Source organism: Petromyzon marinus, chromosome 74 (assembly GCF_048934315.1).
Source record: "Petromyzon marinus isolate PM22_M1 ecotype Great Lakes invasive population chromosome 74, UKy_Petmar_22M1.pri1.0, whole genome shotgun sequence".
Lineage (NCBI taxonomy): Eukaryota > Metazoa > Chordata > Hyperoartia > Petromyzontiformes > Petromyzontidae > Petromyzon > Petromyzon marinus.
Genome location: NC_133740.1, coordinates 9538952 through 9564788, shown reverse-complemented (window position 1 = coordinate 9564788; position 25837 = coordinate 9538952). Strand labels below are relative to the sequence as shown.

Here is a 25837-nt window from a genome sequence, read left to right as displayed (position 1 = left end):
CAGCCACACACACACCCAGCCACACACCTACACACAGCCACACACACCCAGCCACACACCCAGCCACACACCCAGCCACACACCCAGCCACACACCCAGCCACACACACACACAGCCACACACCCAGCCACACACACCCAGCCACACACACACACACACAGCCACACACCCAGCCACACACACACACCCAGCCACACACACACCCAGCCACACACCCACACACCCACCCACCCAGCCACACACACACACCCACCCACCCAGCCACACACACACACCCACCCACCCAGCCACACACACCCAGCCACACACCCACACCCCCACACACACACCCACCCAGCCACACACCCAGCCTAACCCAGCCACACCCCCCCCCACACACCCCACACACACACCCAGCCACACACCCACCCAGCCACCCACCCAGCCACACACCCAGCCACACACACACCCAGCCACACACACACACACACACCCAGCCACACACACACACCCAGCCACACACACCCAGCCACACACACCCAGCCACACACCCAGCCACCCATCTAATACCCCCTCTCCCACACGCACAATCGCAATCACTCGCTGCCGAGTCGTTGTTTGTATTGGAGGGCGCGCAATCAAAACCGGGCGAGGGTTGAGGCCCAAACGAAAGTGACAATTGGCGACCCTCCAGATGGGGGGCTTTTTTTCAATCAACTCGAGACAATGCCCCCCTCTCTGTCAATAAACTCGAGACAATGCCCCCCCCTCTCTCTCTCTCTGTCAATCAACTCGAGACAATGGACCCCCCATCTGTCAATCACCTCGAGACAATGGCCCCCCCTCTCTGTCAATCAACTCGAGACAATGCCCCCCCTCTCTGTCAATCAACTCGAGACAATGGACCCCCCCTCTCTCTCTCTGTCAATTAACTCGAGACAATGCCCCCCCCTGTCAATCAATTCGAGACAATGGACCCCCCCCCTCTCTCTCTCTGTCAATCAACTCGAGACAATGGACCCCCCCCTCTCTCTCTGTCAATCAACTCGAGACAATGCCCCCCCCCGTCAATCAACTCGAGACAATGGACCCCCCCTCTCTCTCTATCTGTCAATCGACTCGAGACAATGGACCCCCCCCTTTCTCTCTCTGTCAATCAACTCGAGACAATCCACCCGCCCCCCCCCTCTCTCTGTCAATCAACTCGAGACAATCCACCTGCCCCCCCCCCTCTCTCTGTCAATCAACTCGAGACAATCCACCTGGCCCCCCTCTCTCTGTCAATCAACTCGAGACAATCCACCTGGCCCCCCTCTCTCTGTCAATCAACTCGAGACAATCCACCTGGCCCCCCTCTCTCTGTCAATCAACTCGAGACAATCCACCTGGCCCCCCTCTCTCTGTCAATCAACTCGAGACAATCCACCTGGCCCCCCTCTCTCTGTCAATCAATCCGCTGCTGGATGAACGCCTCACCACCCACAGCCATCGTCTCTCAGTCAAAGGGGCCGTCCATAAATGACGTCACGCGATTTGGGACGATTTTTGACCCCCCCCTCAAATATGACGTCACAAAGCCCCCCTCAAATGTGACGTCACAAAGCCCCCCCACCCCCCCCCCCAAAATAAAACATGCTTCAAATCGCTATAAACTATTGTCATTGTAGTAGTTGCGTATTTAATGTGGCGCTGCACTCTGATGTTGTAGGAAGAAAACATTTATTAAGACGTCTATTTAATTAAGTAGAACGTGTTGTGTCTATGTTTATTTATAAAGTTGCGCAATTTTGATGTGACGTCACATTTCTCAAACCACCCTCCCCCTCCTCGTCACACATCGTCACAAATGTCTGACCCCTCCTCCCCCCCCCCCTCCCTCTAGGTGCGTGACGTCATTTATGGACGGCCCCATAGGCAAAAGACAAAGATCCTCCGTATAGTCTGTAGCAGGCTGTTGGGGCAAGCGCTGTTAGCGAGCGGCACCTATGAAGGCCGGAACGGCACGGCGCACGAGGTGGGTGGGTGACCAGGACCACCACGCCCGGCCGCCTTTGTCTCCCCCAGTGGCGACGTTCGCTGCACACACCGCACCGGGTGACTCATTTGATGCCGAGTCGACCTAGGGGAGTGGCCCAGGACCGGTTCATCTGTTGGCCGTGAGCGGGAATCGAACCGGGGGTGGCTAGATTCGTAGCGCTGACCGCTACACCAACCACGCGCGCAGCTGTACAAGACAGCGGCCCTCTCTGTCAATCCACTGCTGGATGAACGCCTCACCTCCCGAAGCCAAGTCAGGGGTGGGTAACGTCCGGCCCGCGGGCCGTATGAGGCCCATACGGCCCGCGGGCCGTATGAGGCCCATACGGCCCGCGGGCCGTATGAGGCCCGCGAAATCGTTGGGGGAGGGGGGTCTCTAGGCCCAGCCAAGGCAACCGCTGGCGGGGGACTCCAAATTCAACAAATCTAGGTAGAGCAAAAAAAACAACATTGGAAAAGCAGTCGCGAGCAACAGCAGCAGCAGCAACAACATCGCCGTCAATAGCCAGCTAACATCGCCACAACGCCTCGCCAAAGAGAAGCGATTCCAAGGCCATCGCATTAGGAGGGGGGAGGGGGGGCGAGTTAATTTAAATGTTTGACCGAATATAAAGGGGCACTTTTTTTTTAAACTTGATCAATTTTGTATGGCCCCGCGAGTAGATGTTACGTAAATATCCAAATGGCCCTGCTTTAGATGTAGAAGAAGGGAAACCGCACCCCGTAGCGTGCTAACAAGTGCGACGTTAAATTAGCTTCGAAAAAGTTAAAGAGCCTCCCTCCCCCCACTTTGTGGTTCACCACCGTTGTCGACACGTGGCCTGGGGGTCTTCTCCAGGTGGGTAGAGACGTCCGCAGGCGAGGATGGGGGGGGGGGGTCAAGGGGGGGTCAAGGGGGGGCAGTAGCTGAATGTGGCTGGGGTCTTCCTCCCCTCGCCCTCCAGAATGGTGTGTGGTGTTGGTAGTGGTGTGTGTGGTGGTGTTGGTAGTGGTGTGTGTGGTGGTGTTGGTAGTGGTGTGTGTGGTGGTGTTGGTAGTGGTGTGTGTGGTGGTGTTGGTGTTGGTAGTGGTGTGTGTGGTGTGTGTGGTGTTGGTAGTGGTGTGTGTGGTGTTGGTAGTGGTGTTGGTAGTGGTGTGTGTGGTGTTGGTAGTGGTGTGTGTGGTGGTGTTGGTAGTGGTGTGTGTGTGGTGTTGGTAGTGGTGTGTGTGGTGGTGTTGGTAGTGGTGTGTGTGGTGGTGTTGGTAGTGGTGTGTGTGGTGGTGTTGGTAGTGGTGTGTGTGGTGGTGTTGGTAGTGGTGTGTGTGGTGTTGGTAGTGGTGTGTGTGGTGGTGGTGTGTGTGGTGTTGGTAGTGGTGTGTGTGGTGGTGTTGGCGGTGCTAGTGGTGTGTGTGGTGTGTGTGTGTGTGTGTGTGGTGTTGTTGGTGTTGATAGTGGTGTGTGTGTGTTATTGTAATTGGTGGTGGTGGTGTCGCTATTTATAGGCAGCTGGGCACACTCAGCTGTGATTGGCACCTTGTTCGCTGCTCCGCCTTTTTCTTCATTAATTTCCAATCACTCCCTGGGACACGTGGGAACCACGACTCCCTTCCCCATTGTCGATTGCCCTCGTGACTCATTTATGCCACGTGACGACACACAGACAAAGGCCCCCCCCACCCCCCGTGTAGCACGTGACAGACTATCGGGGCAAGTGCACCGTGGCACACGAGGGGGTGGGTGGCCGGCACCACCACGCCCGGCCGCCTTTGTCTCCCCAGTGGCGATGTTTACTACACACCGCACCGAGTACTCATTTGTGGCTGAGTCGACCTAGGGGAGGCCCAGGACCGGTTCAGATAATCTGTCACTGGGTGGTGTTGGCCGTGAGCGGGAATCGAACTCGGGTCGCCAGGTTCGTAGTGCAGTGCAGCGCTAACCATTACACCACCGCTCCCCGCAATCACATAAACACACAATGACAGTCACACACACACAACAACAACAACCGCCATTCGCCACTAAGTGGCGGTGACGTCACCACGACGCTTGTGCCAGGATAGGTGCACTTTGAGGCCACGTGTAGTGTCGAACGCCCGCTGGCAGGAGGTCACGGGGCAGACCCAGCAGGTGCCACGGGTCGACTGACTGAGATGAGTGGCTGATGCCCCCTACTGTGCCAACTTGCTGTGCTTTAGTCACCCGGCGCTCCGCTCGTTGTTGTGAGCGTCGCTCCTCCGCCCTCCGTTGTTGTTGGAGGGCGACTGCCTCCAACTGCCCAGCAGCAGCGTCCTTCACGAGCCTCCTCCACAGAGGCCGATCTTGACACCGCTGGTACCAGTCATCGGCAAGTCCACTCAGCTCCACGTCCTCCTGTACCACATCACTCCATCTCTTCTCTAGTCCATGCCGCGCCCGTTTAGCCCCCTCGATCCGGCCGAACAAAAGTTGTTTCGGCATGCGGTGGCTGGGCATGTGGGCTACATGACCCAGCCAACGCAGCCTTGCCCGCCGGAGGAGCTGACCGATGGGACCTTGCCCAGATCTTTCAAGGATTTGTGAGCTCCTCACACAATCCAGCCTGGTTAAACCCAGGATGGATCGTAGGCAGGCCAGCCTAAATATTTCTAACCGGCGAAGATGTTCCATTAGGGAGGTCCACGTTTCGCAAGCGTAGAGAAGGGAGGGAATGACCGTGGCCGAGAAGACCTGAAGCTTAGTGCGGAGACACAGACCAGGTAGCTTCCACACAGCGTTACGCAACTGATGCAAATATAATGCTGCTCGACTGATTCTGAGTGAGACCTCTGCTGTTAAACCGGTGCCGGTCATGAGCACACTGCCCAGGTATGGGAAACTCTCCACTCTCTCCACAACTGCCCCATCATCAATTCGGAGTTGTTGGGGGTGGAGTGTGCGATGGTACAAAATACCCAGGCAGGTGCTTAGTTTTGGTGGGGCTGATGGTAAGGCCCCACCCTCTTAGTGGCACGCTCCAGTCTCAGCAGCAGCGCCTCCAACTCCTCTGAGTGAGCAGTAATCACCAGATCATCGGCATACATAACACGGTTGAGGAATAGGGAGCCTTCCCTTGACCGCACCAGGGCATCAATCAACCTCCCATTGTATGGGAGGCTGATTGATGCCCTTTTGAAGGCTCCACGTGGTCGAAATAGATATTAAACAATGTGGGAGCCAGAGGACATCCCTATCGCATCCCAAGGTGAGCAGGGAATGGCTCCAACTCCCGGCCACGTAGTTTTAGAAGAACAACCCAGAGCCCAGGCCTACTGATGGTATCATAGGCCTTGACCAGGTCAATAAAGCAGAGATGTAGGTCTTGTTGGAATTCCCTACACCTCTGCTGTAGCAGACGGACAGAAAATATGGCATCTGTGCAGGACCGCTCTTTCCTGAAACCGCATTGGGGCTCCGCAAGCCTCTCCTCAGCGTGCCTGGCAAGGCGATGCTGAATAATCCTTGCCAGGACCTTTCCCGGCACACTGAGGAGTGAGATGCCCCTGTAGTTGTTACAGTCTATGCGGTCCCCCTTCTTGAAAAGGGGGACCTTCTTGAAAAGGGGGACCACCAGGGCATCCTTCCAATCCTGCGGAACCCGTCCAGTGGTCCAGACTGTTGTTATGATGTCATATAGGGCAGTCTGTACACAAACGCCACCCTCCCTCAGCATTTCGCTTGGGAGATTATCTCTGCCGGGTGCCTTTCCTGTTCTCAGACTCTGGATCGCCCTCCGTACTTCCTCAACAGATGGCACCTCAGCCAGCCACTCACAGGGGGCGACTTCTTCCAATATTTGAGGCACCGCAGCCTCAGCAGGGACATCCCCACTTTGTCTGAGAGATTTCCCCTCCCCCAGGACCTCACAGAAATGCTCAGCGAATCTGCAAAACCTGTTCATGGGGGTCGGAGATTGGATCACCGTTTTTTCCCCTAATGATGGTAATAGGTGTGGCGCTGCAGGTTACTTTTTTGATGGAGTTAAAGAGCGATTTGTGATCGCGGGCCATTGAGGCAGACTCCATCTCCTCAGCAACCCGCGACCACCACCTATCCTTGCAGCGCCTCACGGCTCTCCGAACCTCCGAGGGAAAGCTGCGGTAAGCCTCCTCATTCTCTGACATGGGATGCTGTAGAAGATGAGAGTGGGCCTGCCGCTTTTTCTCAGCCAGCCTGAACGCCTCCTCAGTCATACAACCACAGAGAAACACACACACAACCACACACACAACCACACACACAACCACACACACAACCACACACACAACCACAGACACACATAATCACACACAACCACAGAGACACATACAAACATAACCACAGAGAAATACACACACAACCACACGCACAACCACAGAGACACAAAATCACACACAACCACAGAGACACACACAACCACACACACAACCACACACACAACCACACACAACCACAGAGACACACAAAATCACACACAACCACAGAGACACACAAACACACAACCACAGAGAAACACACACAACCACTCGCACAACCACAGAGACACACACACAATCACACACAACCACAGAGACACAAACACACAACCACACACACAACCACACACACAACCACACACACACATCCACACAACCACAGAGAAACGCACACACAACCACAGAGACACGCACACACAACCACACACACAACCACACACACACATCCACACAACCACAGAGAAACACACACACAACCACACACACAACCACACACACATCCACACAACCACAGAGAAACACACACACAACCACACACACAACCACACACACAACCACAGAGGCACACACAAAATCACACACAACCACAGAGACACACACAACCACACACAACCACAGAGACACACACAAACACACACACACAACCACAGAGACACACACACAACCACACACAACCACAGAGACACACACAACCACAGAGACACACACACACAACCACACACACATCTACACAACCACACAACCACAGAGAAACACACACACAACCACACACACAACCACAGAGACACACACACAACCACAGAGACACACACACAACCACACACACAACCACACACACACATCCACAGGGAAACACACACAACCACACACACATCCACAGATAAACACACACAACCACACACACAACCACAGACACACACAAACACACACAACCACAGAGACACACAAACACACACAACCACAGAGACACACAAACACACACAACCACAGAGACACACACAAACACACACAACCACAGAGACACACAAACACACACAACCACAGAGACACACAAACACACACAACCACAGAGACACACACAAACACACACAACCACAGAGACACACAAACACACACAACCACAGAGACACACAAACACACACAACCACAGAGACACACAAACACACACAACCACAGAGACACACACACACAACCACAGAGACACACACAAACACACACACAACCACAGAGACACACACACAACCACACACACAACCACAGAGACACACAAACGCACACAACCACAGAGACACACAAACACACAACCACAGAGACACACACAACCACACACACAACCACAGAGACACACAACCACACACACAACCACACACACAAACACACACAACCACAGAGACACACAAACACACACAACCACAGAGACACACAAACACACACAACCACAGAGACACACAACCACACACACAACCACAGAGACACACAAACACACACAACCACAGAGACACACAAACACACACAACCACAGAGACACACAAACACACACAACCACAGAGACACACAACCACACAACCACACACACAAACACACACACAACCACAGAGACACACAAACACACACACACAACCACAGAGACACACAAACACACACACACAACCACAGAGACACACACAAACACACACAACCACGGAGGGAGGGCCTTTAATTTGAAGCGGAGATCCGTGGGGGGGGGGGGGGGGTGCGAATGAGCTGTCACCACTCCTCGCTGTTAATAACGCGGCTAGTGGGGGCATGGGGGGGGGGGGTCCTGGTCACCTCCTACTCACGCCGTGCCGACACCCAATACAAAGGTGCCCCGTGTAGCCTCTAACAGGCTGTGGGGGCAAGTGCTGTAGGTGAGCAGCAGCTATGAGACACAGACAAAGGTGCCCCGTGTAGCCTCTAACAGGCTGTAGGGGCAAGTGCTGTTGGGGAGTGGTGAGTAGCAGCTATGAGACACAGACAAAGGTGTCCCGTGTAGCCTCTAACAGACAGTAGGGGCAAGTGCTGTTGGGGAGTGGTGAGTAGCAGCTATGAGACACAGCCAAAGGTGCCCCGTGTAGCCTCTAACGGGCTGTTGGGGCAAGTGCTGTTGGGGAGTGGTGAGCAGCAGCTATGAGACACAGACAAAGGTGCCCCGTGTAGCCTCTAACGGGCTGTTGGGGCAAGTGCTGTTAGTGAGCAGCAGCTATGAGACACAGACAAAGGTGCCCCGTGTAGCCTCTAACAGGCTGTTGGGGCAAGTGCTGTTGGTGAGCAGCAGCTATGAGACACAGACAAAGGTGCCCCGTGTAGCCTCTAACAGGCTGTTGGGGCAAGTGCTATTGGTGATCAGCAGCTATGAGACACAGACAAAGGTGCCCCGTGTAGCCTCTAACAGGCTGTTGGGGCAAGTGCTGTTGGGGAGTGGTGAGTAGCAGCTATGAGACACAGACAAAGGTGCCCCGTGTAGCCTCCAACGGGCTGTTGGGGCAAGTGCTGTTGGTGATCAGCAGCTATGAGACACAGACAAAGGTGCCCCGTGTAGCCTCTAACAGGCTGTTGGGGCAAGTGCTGTTAGTGAGCAGCAGCTATAAGACACAGACAAAGGTGCCCCGTGTAGCCTCTAACAGGCTGTTGGGGCAAGTGCTGTTGGGGAGTGGTGAGTAGCAGCTATGAGACACAGACAAAGGTGCCCCGTGTAGCCTCTAACAGGCTGTTGGGGCAAGTGCTGTTGGGGAGTGGTGAGTAGCAGCTATGAGACACAGACAAAGGTGTCCCGTGTAGCCTCTAACAGGCTGTTGGGGCAAGTGCTGTTGGTGATCAGCAGCTATGAGACACAGCCAAAGGTGCCCCGTGTAGCCTCTAACAGGCTGTTGGGGCAAGTGCTGTTGGGGAGTGGTGAGTAGCAGCTATGAGACACAGCCAAAGGTGCCCCGTGTAGCCTCTAACGGGCTGTTGGGGCAAGTGCTGTTGGTGAGCAGCAGCTATGAGACACAGACAAAGGTGCCCCGTGTAGCCTCTAACAGGCTGTCGGGGCAAGTGCTGTTGGGGAGTGGTGAGTAGCAGCTATGAGACACAGACAAAGGTGCCCCGTGTAGCCTCTAACAGGCTGTTGGGGCAAGTGCTATTGGTGATCAGCAGCTATGAGACACAGACAAAGGTGCCCCGTGTAGCCTCTAACACGCACAAATAAGTAGGCAACTCCCACGTCTAGCGACGTGGTTTTTAACCCTTACTGCAGCCTTAAACCCCTTTGGTGCTCAGAACTCGTAAGGGGCGTGCGAGACGTGGCCAGAGTCTTTGTAGGAGATAAATCATCGAGGACACGGGCGCGTTAAGTTACAGCTGACTTCGCTTCATCAAACCCTATGTAGTTATTACACTACACTATACACTACACCCTATGTAGTTATTACACTACACTATACATTACACTATACACTACACCCTATGTAGTTATTACACTACATTCTACACTACACTCTATGTAGTTATTACACTACACTATACACTACACCCTATGTAGTTATTACACTACACTATACACTACACCCTATGTAGTTGTTACACTACACTATACACTACGCTCTATGTAGTTATTACACTGCACTATACACTACACCCTATGTAGTTAATACACTGCACAATACACTACACCCTATGTAGTTAATACACTGCACTATACACGACACCCTATGTAGTTATTACACTACACTATATACTACATTACACACTACACCCTATGTAGTTATTACACTACACTATACACTACACCTTATGTAATTATTACACTACACTATACATGACACCCGATGTAGTTATTACACTACACTATACACTACACCATATGTAGTTATTACACTACACTATACACTACACTATACACTACACCCTATGTAGTTATTACACTACACTATACACTACACCCTATGTAGTTATTACACTACACTATACACTACACCATATGTAGTTATTACACTACACTATACACTACACTATACACTACACCCTATGTAGTTATTACACTACACTATACACTACACCCTATGTAGTTATTACACAACACCCTATGTAGTTATTACACTACACTATACACTACACCCTATGTAGTTATTACACTACACTATACACTACATTATACACTACACCCTATGTAGTTATTACACTACACTATACACTACACCCTATGTAGTTATTACACTACACTATACACTACACCTTATGTAGTTATTACACTACACTATACACTACACCCTATGTAGTTATTACACTACACTATATACTGCACTATACACAACACCCTATGTAGTTATTACACTACACTATACACTGCACCCTATGTAGTTATTACACTACACTATACACTACATTATACACTACACCCTATGTAGTTATTACACTACACTATACACTACACCCTATGTAGTTATTACACTACACTATACACTACACCTTATGTAGTTATTACACTACACTATACACTATACCCTATGTAGTTATTACACTACACTATACACTACACCCTATGTAGTTATTACACTACACTATACACTACACTATACACTACACCCTATGTAGTTATTACACTACACTATACACTACACCCTATGTAGTTATTACACTACACTATACACTACACTATACACTACACCCTATGTAGTTATTACACTACACTATATACTGCGCTATACACAACACCATATGTAGTTATTACACTACACTATACACTACACCCTATGTAGTTATTACACTACACTATACACTACACTATACACTACACCCTATGTAGTTATTACACTACACTATACACTACACCCTATGTAGTTATTACACTACACTATACACTACACTATACACTACACCCTATGTAGTTATTACACTACACTATACACTACACCCTATGTAGTTATTACACTACACTCTACACTATACACTACACCCTATGTAGTTATTACACTACACTATACACTACACCGTATGTAGTTATTACACTACACTATACACTACACCCTATGTAGTTATTACACTACACTATACACTGCACTATATACTACACACTATGTAGTTATTACACTACACTATACACTACACCCTATGTAGTTATTACACTACACTATACACTACACCCTATGTAGTTATTACAGTCACAGCTGTATAGCTGTATACAGCTGTATACAGCAATATATGAATCCTTGCAGTCACGAAAGCTTCAGATCTAGAATTTAGTTTGAGTATGGGTCTCCGTGGGTCTATGAGTATGGGTCTCTTTGGGTCAATGAGTATGGGTCTCTGTGGGTCTATGAGTATGGGTCTCTGTGGGTCTATGAGTATGGGTGTCTGTGGGTCTCTGTGGGTCTATGAGTATGGGTCTCTGTGGGCCTATGAGTATGGGTCTCTGTGGGTCTATGAGTATGAGTCTATGTGGGTCTATGAGTATGGGTCTCTGTGGGTCTATGAGTATGGGTCTCTGTGGGTCTGTGTGGGTCTCTATGGGTATATGAGTATGGGTCTCTGTGAGTCTATGAGTATGGGTCTCTGTGGGTCTATGAGTATGGGTCTCTGTGGGTCTGTGTGGGTCTCTATGGGTATATGAGTATGGGTCTCTGTGGGTCTATGAGTATGGGTCTCTGTGGGTCTCGGTGGGTCTATGGGTCTCTGAGTCTCTGTGGGCCTATGAGTATGGGTCTCTGTGGGTCTATGAGTATGGGTGTCTGTGGGTCTATGAGTATGGGTGTCTGTGGGTCTATGAGTATGGGTCTCTGTGGGTCTATGAGTATGGGTCTCTGTGGGTCTATGAGTATGGGTCTCTGTGGGTCTATGAGTATGGGTCTCTGTGGGTCTATGGGTATGGGTCTCTGTGGGTCTATGAGTATGGGTCTCTGTAGGTCTATGAGTATGGGTCTCTGTGGGTCTATGGGTATGGGTTTCTGTGGGTCTCGGTGGGTCTATGGGTCTCTGAGTCTCTGTGGGTCTATGAGTATGGGTCTCTGTGAGTCTATGAGTATGGGTCTCTGTGGGTCTATGAGTATGGGTCTCTGTGGGTCTCGGTGGGTCTATGTGTATGGGTCTCTGTGGGTCTATGAGTATGGGTCTCTGTGGGTCTATGAGTATGGGTCTCCGTGGGTCTCGGTGGGTCTCTATGGGTCTATGAGTATGGGTCTCTGTGGGTCTATGAGTATGGGTCTCTGTGGGTCTATGGGTATGGGTCTCTGAGTCTCTGTGGGTCTATGAGTATGGGTTTCTGTGGGTCTCGGTGGGTCTATGGGTCTCTGAGTCTCTGTGGGTCTATAAGTATGGGTCTCTGTGGGTCTATGAGTATGGGTCTCTGTGGGTTTATGAGTATGGGTTTCTGTGGGTCTCGGTGGGTCTATGGGTCTCTGAGTCTCTGTGGGTCTATGAGTATGGGCTTCTGTGGGTCTATGAGTATGGGTCTCTGTGGGTCTATGAGTATGGGTCTCTGTGGGTCTGTGTGGGTCTCTATGGGTATATGAGTATGGGTCTCTGTGAGTCTATGAGTATGGGTCTCTGTGGGTCTCTGTGGGTCTATGAGTATGGGTCTCTGTGGGTCTATGAGTATGGGTCTATGTGGGTTTCGGTGGGTCTATGGGTCTCTGAGTCTCTGTGTGTCTATGAGTATGGGTCTCTGTGGGTTTATAAGTATGGGTCTCTGTGGGTCTATGAGTATGGGTCTCTGTGGGTCTCGGTGGGTCTATGGGTCTCTGTGGGTCTATGAGTATGGGTCTCTGTGGGTCTATGAGTATGGGTCTTTGTGGGTCTCGATGGGTCTATGGGTCTCTGAGTCTCTGTGGGTTTATGAGTATGGGTCTCTGTGGGTTTATGAGTATGGGTCTCTGTAGGTCTATGAGCATGGGTCTCTGTGGGTCTATGAGTATGGGTCTCTGTGGGTCTATGAGTATGGGTCTCTGTGGGTCTATGAGTATGGGTCTCTGTGGGTCTATGAGTATGGGTCTCTGTGGGTCTATGAGTATGGGTCTCTATGGTTCTCAGTGGGTCTATGGGTCTCTGTGAGTGTATAGAATCAACATCACGCTTTTCGAGGATGTGTCTACTCCAGGGTGATACGCTTCTATGAAAGAGCTTTGTGCGTTTCGGTAAAGTCACGAAGATAGGTTCAAAATTTGTATTATTTTTATTATTTTTTTGAACCTATCGACGTGACTTCACCGAAAGACCCAAAGAATAGTTGAGTTTTAGTGTGGGTCTCGATGAATGTGGATCTCTACGGGTCTCTGCGTTTCCGTGGGTCTTTGGTAGTATATATGAGTCTCTGTGGGTCTCGATGAGTATGGGTCTCTGCGTTTCCGTTGGTCTGTGCTTCTAAATGAGTATCTGGGTCTCTGTGCGTCTCTATGGGTCTCTGCGTTTCCGTGGGTCTTTGGTAGTATATGAGTGTCCGTGGGTCTTGATGAGTATGGGTCTCTACGGGTCTCTGCGTTTCTGTTGGTCTGTGGTTCTAAATGAGTCTCTGTGGGTCTCGATGAGTGTGGGTCTCTATGGGTCTCTGCGTTTCCGTTGGTATGTGGTTCTAAATGAGTATCTGGGTCTCTGTGGGTCTCTATGGGTCTGCGTTTTCGTGGGTCTTTGGTAGTATGAGTCTCTGTGGGTCTCGATGAGTGTGGGTCTCTATGGGTCTCTGCGTTTCCGTTGGTCTGTGGTTCTAAATGAGTATCTGGGTCTCTGTGGGTCTCTACGGGTCTCTGCGTTTCCGTGGGTCTGTGGTTCTAAATGAGTCTCTGTGGGTCTCGATGAGTGTGGGTCTCTATGGGTCTCTGCGTTTCCGTGGGTCTGTGGTTCTAAATGAGTCACTGTGGGTCTCGATGAGTGTGGGTCTCTATGGGTCTCTGCGTTTCCGTTGGTATGTGGTTCTAAATGAGTCTCTGTGGGTCTCGATGAGTGTGGGTCTCTATGGGTCTCTGCGTTTCTGTTGGTCTGTGGTTCTAAATGAGTATCTGGGTCTCTGTGGGTCTCTATGGGTCTCTATGGGTCTCTGCGTTTCCGTGGGTCTTTGGTAGTATATGAGTCTCTGTGGGTCTCGATGAGTATGGGTCTCTATGGGTATCTGCGTTTCCGTGGGTCTGTGGTTCTAAATGAGTCTCTGTGGGTCTCGATGAGTGTGGGTCTCTATGGGTCTCTGCGTTCCTGTTGGTCTGTGGTTCTAAATGAGTATCTGGGTCTCTGTGGGTCTCTACGGGTCTCTGCGTTTCCGTGGGTCTTTGTCGTTTATGAGTCTCTGTGGGTTTCGATGAGTGTGGGTCTCTATGGGTCTCTGCGTTTCCGTGGGTCTGTGGTTCTAAATTAGTCTCTGTGGGTCTCGATGAGTGTGGGTCTCTATGGGTCTCTGCGTTTCCGTTGGACTGTGGCTCTAAATGAGTATCTGGGTCTCTGTGGGTCTCTATGGGTCTCTGCGTTTCTGTGGGTCTTTGGTAGTATATGAGTCTCTGTGAGTTTCGATGAGTGTGGGTCTCAATGGGTCTCTGCGTTTCCGTTGGTCTGTGGCTCTAAATGAGTATCTGGGTCTCTGTGGGTCTCTATGGGTCTCTGCGTTTCCGTGGGTCTGTGGTTCTAAATGAGTCTCTGTGGGTCTCGATGAGTGTGGGTCTCTATGGGTCTCTGCGTTTCCGCTGGTCTGTGGTTCTAAATTAGTATCTGGGTCTCTGTGGGTCTCTATGGGTCTCTGCGTTTCCGTGGGTCTTTGGTAGTATATGAGTCTCTGTGGGTCTCGATGTGTGTGGGTCTCTATGGGTCTCTGCGTTTCCGTTGGTCTGTGGCTCTAAATGAGTATCTGGGTCTCTGTGGGTCTCTACGGGTCTCTGCGTTTCCGTGGGTCTGTGGTTCTAAATGAGTCTCTGTGGGTCTCGATGAGTGTGGGTCTCTATGGGTCTCTGCGTTTCCGTGGGTCTGTGGTTCTAAATGAGTCTCTGTGGGTCTCGATGAGTGTGGGTCTCTATGGGTCTCTGCGTTTCCGTGGGTCTGTGGTTCTAAATGAGTCTCTGTGGGTCTCGATGAGTGTGGGTCTCTATGGGTCTCTGCGTTTCCGTGGGTCTGTGGTTCTAAATGAGTCTCTGTGGGTCTCGATGAGTGTGGGTCTCAATGGGTCTCTGCGTTTCCGTGGGTCTGTGGTTCTAAATTAGTGTCTGGGTCTCTGTGGGTCTCTATGGGTCTCTGCGTTTTCGTGGGTCTTTGGTAGTATATGAGTCTCTGTGGGTCTCGATGAGTGTGGGTCTCTATGGGTCTTTGCGTTTCCGTTGGTCTGTGGTTCTAAATGAGTATCTGGGTCTCTGTGGGTCTCTACGGGTCTCTGCGTTTCCGTGGGTCTGTGGTTCTAAATGAGTCTCTGTGGGTCTCGATGAGTGTGGGTCTCTATGGGTCTCTGCGTTTCCGTGGGTCTGTGGTTCTGTACGAGTCTCTGGGTCTCTGTGGGTCTCTATGGGTAACTGAGTATGGGTCTCTGCGGCACTCTGTGGCTCTCTGTGGGTCTTTGAGTCTGTAAAAGCAACACGCGTTTCGAGTGTTTGCCTGCTGGTGTCAATTTCCACGGGGTGATGAGATGACGATACGAGCCATTTCGTCGAAATTACCATTCGTGATAGACCAGGCACGCCTCTGAAAACGAACTACGCAGGAGCCCCAGTGTAGTTACATTAAAAAATAAGTTTTAAAAAACAGATGTTTAGGCATGTTCAGAAGGGTGATCTCAGCGGTATCGGTTCAGCCTCGGGCTGATTGACATTGTGAGTGCAAGGAACTCTATCTCGTGTTCACACAGATGTAGTGGATTCGAATTATGTGCACACACACAACTTCTTGTTGGGAGGCAACACTTATTTATTAGAACTGTAAGTAATATAACACTGTAAATAAGGTGGTGACCACCGACCTACTCTAGCTAACACACACAACTTCTCAGATACTCTAGCGTGGCCCAGCCAGGTGGGCTACTGGAGGCTTGACTCTTCTTAGGAGGCGTCTTCACGATGCATCTTCGTCCTTGATACGGGCAGCCTCGAACCTCGTGAGGAGGCTGCTTATATGGCCCTCGGCGTGCCCGGGCCCTGCCCTGGCCACGCCTCCCTTCGAGAACCCTCTCGAAGCCCCCCCCCCCCCCCCCCCGAGGTGCCCCCTAGGCCCCCGGCCCCCACTGGGGTCCAGTCACGTGTCCAGCCGGGGTCACAGAGAGTGCCACGACCTCACACCACCCTCGTGGCCTCCCGGAGTCCAGAACCGGCCCTGACGTCATTCCCGCCTCCAACCGGTGATGACGTCATGTGTGTGTGTGTGTAGACCCGCGCGGTCGTGACGCTCCCCCGCATAGTGACGTCACACGTGTGTGTGTGTGTACACAGTGGTGATGCTACAATCACCACTACACAGATAACGATAAGCGCAGTAGCAAAGATCAAAAGACGAAGACCCCTCGTGTAGCCTTTAACAGACTGTAGGGGGCAAGTGCTGTTAGCGAGCACCTATCAAGGCCGGCACGGCGCACGAGGGGGTGGGTGGCCAACACCACGCCCGGCCGCCTTTGTCTCCCCAGTGGCGATGTTTGCACACCGCACCAGGCACTCGTTTTGAGGCTGAGTCGACCTAGGGTTGGGCTCAGGTACCGGTTCAGATTACCGTCATCGGCGTTGGCCGTGAGCGGGAATCGAACCCGGGTCGTAGCCGGGTTCGTAGCGCTAACCACTACACTACCGCTCCCCACATAGTACACACGCGCGCGTATGCAGAAATAGTATTTCACTGAACAAAGATTAACCTAAACCCCCCCTAACCCGTACAGCCGGGTTAAACCCAGGATGGATCGTCAACAGGTCAGCCTGAATGTTTCTAACCAGCGGAGATATTCAATTTGAAGAGGGGGGGGGGGGGGGGTCCACGTTTAGCAAGCGTAGAGAATGGAGGGCATGATCGTGGCCGAGAAGACCCGAAGCTTCGTGCGGAGCGACACACAGCGTTACGCGACCGATGTTGAAGATAATGCCGCTCGATATGGAGACCTCCCCAATCCTCTCCACAACTGCCCCATCACCATTTGGGAGCTGAGGGTGTGCAGAGTTTGCTGACACAAAATAGCCAGGGCAGGTGCTTAGTACTGTGTAGGAACCTCCTGGTTACTACACCACCAGCCCACAGGGGATTATTGTGTCCGTCCGTCCGTCCGTCGTGCATCCAAAAATGGGAGGGGTGGGGCTGGTTGGAGAGGGGAGGGTGGGGAGGGGCTGGTCACCCCGTGGTGCCCTTATAAAACTCAACGTTTCACCTACTCACGCCGGCTTGTGCCCGCCCTCACAGTCGGGCATATTGTGCTGAACACACCACGTGGTGCCGCTGTTGACCCTGGCCATTGACCGAGCAACCCAACGTTCCTACCCGCTCCCTCCCTCCGCAGGAGAATGTGTTTTTTGGAGGGGGCTGATGGCAAGTTCATGCCTGTGTTCACGTGGATTTGTCACTGGGTTCTCCGGCGTTTTCTCTCCACGTGTGTGGAACAATGCGTTTGAGAAGTTGTTTCGCCGCTGTCACATGTCCACGCGATAAGCCACTGTGTTGAGCTATCGTCTCTGGTGAGGGTCGCTTCTGACAAAGTAATATTTAAAAATACTTTTTTTTTTAAAGCACGCTTTCATTGAATGTACCCTACTCGTAATGGCAGAACCGCACGACTCCAGGAAGTGGCCCCGAAGCTTGCACACAACGTAAGGGGGCCGTGGTGATTTACAGCCAACGTGAGTTGAGCGTGGACAATTAGACCCAAGCCGAAAGATAACGTGTAAAAACTTATGTTTACAACATTTTTTAAATGATAGAATATCGTATTGTCATCAGTATGACATCAGTGTACCAAGTTTTGCAGTCGATGCCACATTGGGAAGTGGGTTACAATCGAGTTACAAGATTTGAGGATACAACAACAGACAGAGTGAGTTAATTGAAAGCGTGTAAAAATATTGTTAAAAAAATATTTTATTATTTTTAATGATAGAATTTCGTACTGTCATGAGTGTGACATCAGTATGCCGAGTTTGCAGTCGATACCACATTGGGAAGTGGGTTACAATCGAGTTACAAAATTTGAGGATACAACAACGACAACAATAACAGACAGTTCTTTCGGTAAAGTCACGTAGAAGGGAAACAATAAAATAATAAAAGTAAAAAAACAATAAACGTCGTGAGAATTTTATCGTCTTATATTTTTATTGTTTTATTGTTTCCCTACCTACGTGACTTTACCGAAAGAACCAAGAATATGAATCCCTGCAGTCACGAAAGTTTTAAATCAAAACAACAGACAGAGTGAGTTAAATAAAAGCGTGTAAAATAATAATAATGATAATGATAAAAAGTGCTACCTGGCCGCTCAGTGGGTCTCATCTGGTATTGTATTTTGCTGCTGATAGAAATGCTCACGTGATGATGATGATGACACGCCACTTTCTTTGAAACATCATTTGTGATGGCCACGTAGCTTCTGAAAAAGAGCGGTTTCAGCGGCCGAAAGGGCTCACCAAACAGCATTGCATTTGCCCTGTTAAATCGCGCATGAGATTTGTAAAATGTTTTTTTTTATTTAAAAAAAAAACAACATCCATTGATGCCGGGGGAAATATCGGCGAGCACCTTGCATTGATAAAATATTATTCACTGGTCAACACATTTTTTTTTTGGACGTTGTCAGCTTCGGAGATCAAATGTGCTGTTCATTATGGATTTTGATGTGCTGAATTCAAATATGACAAATGAAACAACTGCTTAGTTATTGTTCCCAAGATATTGAAGTTTTTGTTTTTTTACATTTTACGTCCATATAATTGTAAACCTAGGACTTTTGATGTGTTCATGGTTGCTTTACATGATAACATGTCACCTGTCCTATTCATGTAACACTTAAAAAAATCAGCAAAAGGGTCATATAAGTAAAATTGTTACGGGAAAAAAAGGCTAAAAACGATTATGTACATGTAAGTACGTAGTTTAGTCCTCATTCAGTGTCTACTCGGGGCTTCTTGGCTTGTCTCTTGCATTAAACACATTCTCCTGCGGAGGGAGGGAGCTGGTAGGAACGTTGGGTTGCTCGGTCAATGGCCAGGGTCAACAGCGGCACCACCACGTGGTGCATTCCGCACAATATGCCCGACTGTGAGGGCGGGCACAAGCCGGCGTGAGTAGGTTAAACGTTGAGTTTTATAAGGGCACCACGGGGTGACCAGCCCCTCCCACCCCCCAACCCAGCCCCACCCTCCCCACCCAGCCCTTCCCCACCCTCCCCTCTCCACCCAGCCCCACCTCTCCCATGTTTGAATGCACGACGGACGGACGGGCACAACAATAATCCCCTGTGGGCTGGTGTAGTGTAGTAACCAGGGGGTTCCTACCACTACTAAATGGAGAAATGTCTCGTCACTGTCCAGCAATAGCCTGCAAGCATTGATGGGCTCCATTGGCCCCGACAGCGTTTCTCCGTCGTCGCAACGTCCCGGGTGAAATCGCTCGCCGTGCTGATCGCTCACTGCTCCGTAATTCGGTGGCGGAAAAAGAAAAAAATCGAGATGAGAGAGTGCAAAAAAATTGTGTCTTCAGTGACACGTTGCAACCAAGGCTTTTGTATGCCTCTAGGAGGACCTCCACCAACTCCCTGTAGTCGTCAGCCTTGTTGTTTCCGAGGAAATGTGTTGGCACTGACCGGAAGGCATTCCACGCCGCCTGTTTACTTGCCGCGCAGCGCACTGTCAAATGCGTCGTATCTAAGAAGAATTTTAAGCTTGCTGTTTTGTTCTTTCGGTAAAGTCACGTGGGAAAATCAAATCAGATAATAGAATGCGACGTTTCGGTTGCAACACAAGCAGCCATCGTCAGGTAAGAATGAATGATAAAAAAACACACGCACGGAAACAACGTGGGCAGAAGTTTTGATTTAAAGCTTTCGTGACTGCAGGGATTCATATTCTTGGTTCTTTCGGTAAAGTCACCACCACGTAGAAGGGAAACAATAAAATAATAGAAATATAAAACAATGAAATTCTCACGACGTTTCGACTGGAACACAAGCACTCATCATCAGGTGTGAAAACCACAACAAGAAAATGTGAAAAAAATATATTTTTGAAAAAAAACAAATTTTTTTCAAATTTTCTTGTTGTGGTTTGTGAAAAAAAATATTTTTGAAAAAAACAATTTTTTTTCAAATTTTCTTGTTGTGGTTTTCACACCTGATGATGATTGCTTGTGTTGCAGTCGAAACGTCGTGAGAAATGTATTGATTTATATTTTTATTATTTTATTGTTTCCCTTCTACGTGGTGACTTTACCGAAAGAACCAAGAATAACATAGGCAGACACACATGCAGAGACACACCGAGCGAGGCCTAGGCAGACATACGCTGTGTCTCTGCATGTGTGTATGCCCGTGTTGTTTCCGTGCGTGTGTTTAATCATTCATTCTTACCCGATTATGGCTGCTGGTGTTGCAACCGAAATGTCGCATTCTATTATTTTATTTTCTACGTGACTTTACAGAAAGAACCAAAGAGTAAAAAATAATTTTAAAAAATAATCCAGCAGTGGAATTGCTGAACCAGCATCATTAAGTAGGTCCTGAATTTTCGTTATTCAGGAATTGTAAAAAAAATATCTGATTAATGCGGTTGAATTCTACTCGCCTGGACGAGCGGACTTGAATGGTGAACACATCCTGAACTCTAGATTTGAAGCTTTCGTGACTGCAAGGATCCATACTCTTTGGTTCTATTCGGTAAAGTCACGTAGGTCAAAAATAAAACAACAAAAATCACGACGTTTCGGCCACAATACAAGCGGCCTTCATCAGGTGAAGGGACCAAACTGTCCAGTGGACAGCGTTGGAGTGAAGAAAGCCAAGCGCCGGTCGCCTCCTTTTAAGCTGTGAGGGGATAAACAGTAAACGCCTTGACAAAGGAAATTAGCATAAAACGTACTTCTGACAGAGCTTGGAATTAGCATAAGATGATAATGCACCACCTTGGAAGTTTGGAGTGCCACTACTACACGGCAGAACGAATTCTTCTGCCGTAGCTGATCATTGTTACAACGCTGTGGGTGATCACGATATAGTTTCCTCCGATACCAAGGCTCTGCAAACCCACGGGTTTTTTTTATCAGAGATTTGTCCACGAGGCAATTCAGATTTACAAACACAGACACAATTTCAACCGAGAAGATGGTTTCAAATTAAGCAACCATTGGAAAGATGTTCTAAATCGAACCAAACATTAAACTAATTTTCAATGGTACAGTATATTTATTCTAGTAGTGGCACTCCAAACTTCCAAGGTGGTGTATTATCATCTTATGCTAATTCCAAGCTCTGTCAGTAGTACGTTTTATGCTCATTTCCTTTATCAAGGCGTTTACTGTTTAACCCCTCACAGCTTAAAAGGAGGCGACCAGCGCTTGGCTTTCTTCACTCCAACGCTGTCCGCTGGACAGTTTGGTCCCTTCACCTGATGAAGGCCGCTTTGTGTTGTGGCCGAAAAGTCGTGATTTTTGTTGTTTTATTTTTTTACCTACGTGACTTTACCGAATAGAACCAAAGAGTATGGATCCTGAACTCATGTCCACTGCGAGTGATCTCTGTGTGATGAGTCTATGGGTGTCTGGTACAGCAGTAGAACTGCTGTACTATTTTTTTCTGCCTGAAGACGACCGATTGTGTTGCGATCGAAACGTCGTGATATATCATATTTTTCACTCCATTTAATTTTTCCACCCACGTGACTTTACCCAAATAACCAAAGAGTGTGGATTCCTGCAGTCACGAAAGCTCCAAATTAATTTTAAGCATCATTTTAAATTCTCAGTGACCCAGAATTAATGAGGTCGGACCACATTTATTTCGGAAGAATTTCCCCAGTCTAGAATCGGTCAATGTTTAATTCCACCTGCCCACTTTGCCCTTGCCCTCCCCTTGTCAACATTTACCCATCGATAACCGCTCCAATAAAACTGCTTATCGCTCTCTGGCTGGCTCTTTCTCTCTCTCTCACTCTCTCGTGGCCAGCCAGACCTCTCGAACCGGGCCATCTTTGGCCCCTGAACAAATCGCTGCCTTGCGCTAAAAGGGGAGCGGAGGAGCTCAGCCGCTTGGGGAGCCGCAGAGGATCAAGGTGAGGGTTTTTGGCTCGGGCCACTGTGTCGCAATACAAAATGAGCCGCAATTTTTAATTGGGGGGGGGAGAAAAAACAAAGCACAAACACCCACACACATACATTTGGGTCATTGAAATTGGGCCGTGCCTGGCTACCGGTGGGCACAACCCATCCACTGCTGTAATGGTGATTGCTTATTCAGCTATTTGCCTGTCTGGATGGGGTGGGTGGGTTGGGGGGGGGGGGTTTGTACATTTTGACGCGATAAGTTATTGGAATAATATTTGGAGTTGGCGGTGTCTCTCTCATCATCACCATCGAACCCACGACATCCTGGCATGCAGGATGTCGTGGGTTCGATCCCGACCCTGATGCCTGCTGTATATTTGGAGTTTGCGTGTCTCTCTCTCTCTCATCATCATCATCATCACGGTGGTGAAATGTTAACTACCTCGCCTGGTGTGCAGGAGGTCGTGAGTTCGATCCCTACCCTGACGCTTGCTCTATATATGTGGAGTCTGCGTGTCTCTCTCTCTCTCATCATCATCATCACGGTGGTGAAATGTTAACTACCTCGCCTGGTATGCAGGAGGTCGTGAGTTCGATCCCTACCCTGACGCCTGCTCTATATATGTGGAGTCTGCGTGTCTCTCTCATCATCATCATCATCACGGTGGTGAAATGTTAACTACCTCGCCTGGTATGCAGGAGGTCGTGAGTTCGATCCTTACCCTGACGCCTGCTCTATATATGTGGAGTCTGCGTGTCTCTCTCTCATCATCATCATCACGGTGGTGAAATGTTAACTACCTCGCCTGGTATGCAGGAGGTCGTGAGTTCGATCCCTACCCTGACGCTTGCTCTATATGTTGAGTCTGCGTGTCTCTCTCTCATCATCATCATCATCACGGTGGTGAAATGTTAACTACCTCGCCTGGTATGCAGGAGGTCGTGAGTTCGATCCCTACCCTGACGCCTGCTCTATATATGTGGAGTCTGCGTGTCTCTCTCTCATCATCATCACGGTGGTGAAATGTTAACTACCTCGCCTGGTATGCAGGAGGTCGTGAGTTCGATCCTTACCCTGACGCTTGCTTATATATGTTGAGTCTGCGTCTCTCTCATCATCATCATCACGGTGGTGAAATGTTAACTACCTCGCCTGGTATGCAGGAGGTCGTGAGTTCGATCCCTACCCTGACGCCTGCTCTATACATGTGGAGTTTGCGTGTCTCTCTCTCATCATCATCATCATCACGGTGGTGAAATGTTAACTACCTCGCCTGGTATGCAGGAGGTCGTGAGTTCCATCCCTACCCTGACGTTTGCTCTATATATGTGGAGTTTGCGTGTCTCTCTCTCATCATCATCATCATGGTGGTGAAATGTTAACTACCTCGCCTGGTATGCAGGAGGTCGTGAGTTCGATCCCTACCCTGACGTTTGCTCTATATATGTGGAGTCTGCGTGTCTCTCTCTCATCATCATCATGGTGGTGAAATGTTAACTACCTCGCCTGGTATGCTGGAGGTCGTGAGTTCGATCCCTACCCTGAAGCCTGCTCTATATATGTGGAGTTTGCGTTTCTCTCTCTCATCATCATCATGGTGGTGAAATGTTAACTACCTCGCCTGGTATGCAGGAGGTCGTGAGTTCGATCCTTACCCTGACGCCTGCTCTATATATGTGGAGTCTGCGTGTCTCTCTCTCATCATCATCATCACGGTGGTGAAATGTTAACTACCTCGCCTGGTATGCAGGAGGTCGTGAGTTCGATCCCTACCCTGACGCTTGCTCTATATGTTGAGTCTGCGTGTCTCTCTCTCATCATCATCATCATCACGGTGGTGAAATGTTAACTACCTCGCCTGGTATGCAGGAGGTCGTGAGTTCGATCCCTACCCTGACGCCTGCTCTATATATGTGGAGTCTGCGTGTCTCTCTCTCATCATCATCACGGTGGTGAAATGTTAACTACCTCGCCTGGTATGCAGGAGGTCGTGAGTTCGATCCTTACCCTGACGCTTGCTTATATATGTTGAGTCTGCGTCTCTCTCATCATCATCATCACGGTGGTGAAATGTTAACTACCTCGCCTGGTATGCAGGAGGTCGTGAGTTCGATCCCTACCCTGACGTTTGCTCTATATATGTGGAGTCTGCGTGTCTCTCTCTCATCATCATCATCATGGTGGTGAAATGTTAACTACCTCGCCTGGTATGCTGGAGGTCGTGAGTTCGATCCCTACCCTGAAGCCTGCTCTATATATGTGGAGTTTGCGTTTCTCTCTCTCATCATCATCATGGTGGTGAAATGTTAACTACCTCGCCTGGTATGCAGGAGGTCGTGAGTTCGATCCCTACCCTGACGTTTGCTCTATATATGTGGAGTCTGCGTGTCTCTCTCTCATCATCATCATCATGGTGGTGAAATGTTAACTACCTCGCCTGGTATGCAGGAGGTCGTGAGTTCCATCCCTACCCTGACGTTTGCTCTATATGTGTGGAGTCTGCGTGTCTCTCTCTCATCATCATCATGGTGGTGAAATGTTAACTACCTCGCCTGGTATGCAGGAGGTCGTGAGTTCGATCCCTACCCTAACGCTTGCTTATATATGCGGAGTTTGCGTGTCTCTCTCATCATCATCATGGTGGTGAAATGTTAACTACCTCGCCTGGTATGCAGGAGGTCGTGAGTTCGATCCCTACCCTGACTCTTGCTCTATATATGTGGAGTCTGCATGTCTCTCTCTCATCATCATCATCACGGTGGTGAAATGTTAACTACCTCGCCTGGTATGCAGGAGGTCGTGAGTTCAATCCCTACCCTGACGCCTGCTCTATATATGTGGAGTCTGCGTGTCTCTCTGTCTCTCATCATCATCATCATGGTGGTGAAATGTTAACTACCTCGCCTGGTATGCAGGAGGTCGTGAGTTCGATCCCTACCCTGACTCTTGCTCTATATATGTGGAGTCTGCATGTCTCTCTCTCATCATCATCATCACGGTGGTGAAATGTTAACTACCTCGCCTGGTGTGCAGGAGGTCGTGAGTTCAATCCCTACCCTGACGCCTGCTCTATATATGTGGAGTCTGCGTGTCTCTCTGTCTCTCATCATCATCATCATGGTGGTGAAATGTTAACTACCTCGCCAGGTATGCAGGAGGTCGTGAGTTCGATCCCTACCCTGACGCTTGCTATATATGTGGAGTCTGCGTCTCTCTCTCTCTCATCATCATAATCACGGTGATGAAATGTTAACTACCTCGCCTGGTATGCAGGCGGTCGTGAGCTCGATCCCTACCCTAACGCTTGCTCTATATATGTGGAGTCTGCGTGTCTCTCTCTCTCTCTCTCATCATCATCATCACGGTGGTGAAATGTTAACTACCTCGCCTGGTATACAGGAGGTTGTGAGTTCGATCCCT

General features: G+C 49.6%; 2 protein-coding genes across 2 annotated transcripts in view; one reads left to right on the top strand and one right to left on the bottom strand.

Annotated features, from left to right (window-relative positions):
* LOC116957426 (nephrin-like) overlaps nucleotides 1-3476 on the bottom strand; it is a 79866-nt gene extending 76390 nt beyond the window's left edge. The window contains exon 1 of the mRNA XM_076056186.1: nucleotides 2821-3476. The gene's annotated coding sequence lies outside the window, so the exon portion shown is untranslated. The remainder of the gene's footprint in view (nucleotides 1-2820) is intronic.
* A 2540-nt stretch (nucleotides 3477-6016) lies between these two features.
* Nucleotides 6017-25837, top strand: part of LOC116957435 (cytochrome P450 2B4-like) — a 44270-nt gene continuing 24449 nt past the window's right edge. The window contains exons 1-2 of the mRNA XM_076056099.1: nucleotides 6017-6111; nucleotides 22323-22424. The gene's annotated coding sequence lies outside the window, so the exon portion shown is untranslated. The remainder of the gene's footprint in view (nucleotides 6112-22322; nucleotides 22425-25837) is intronic.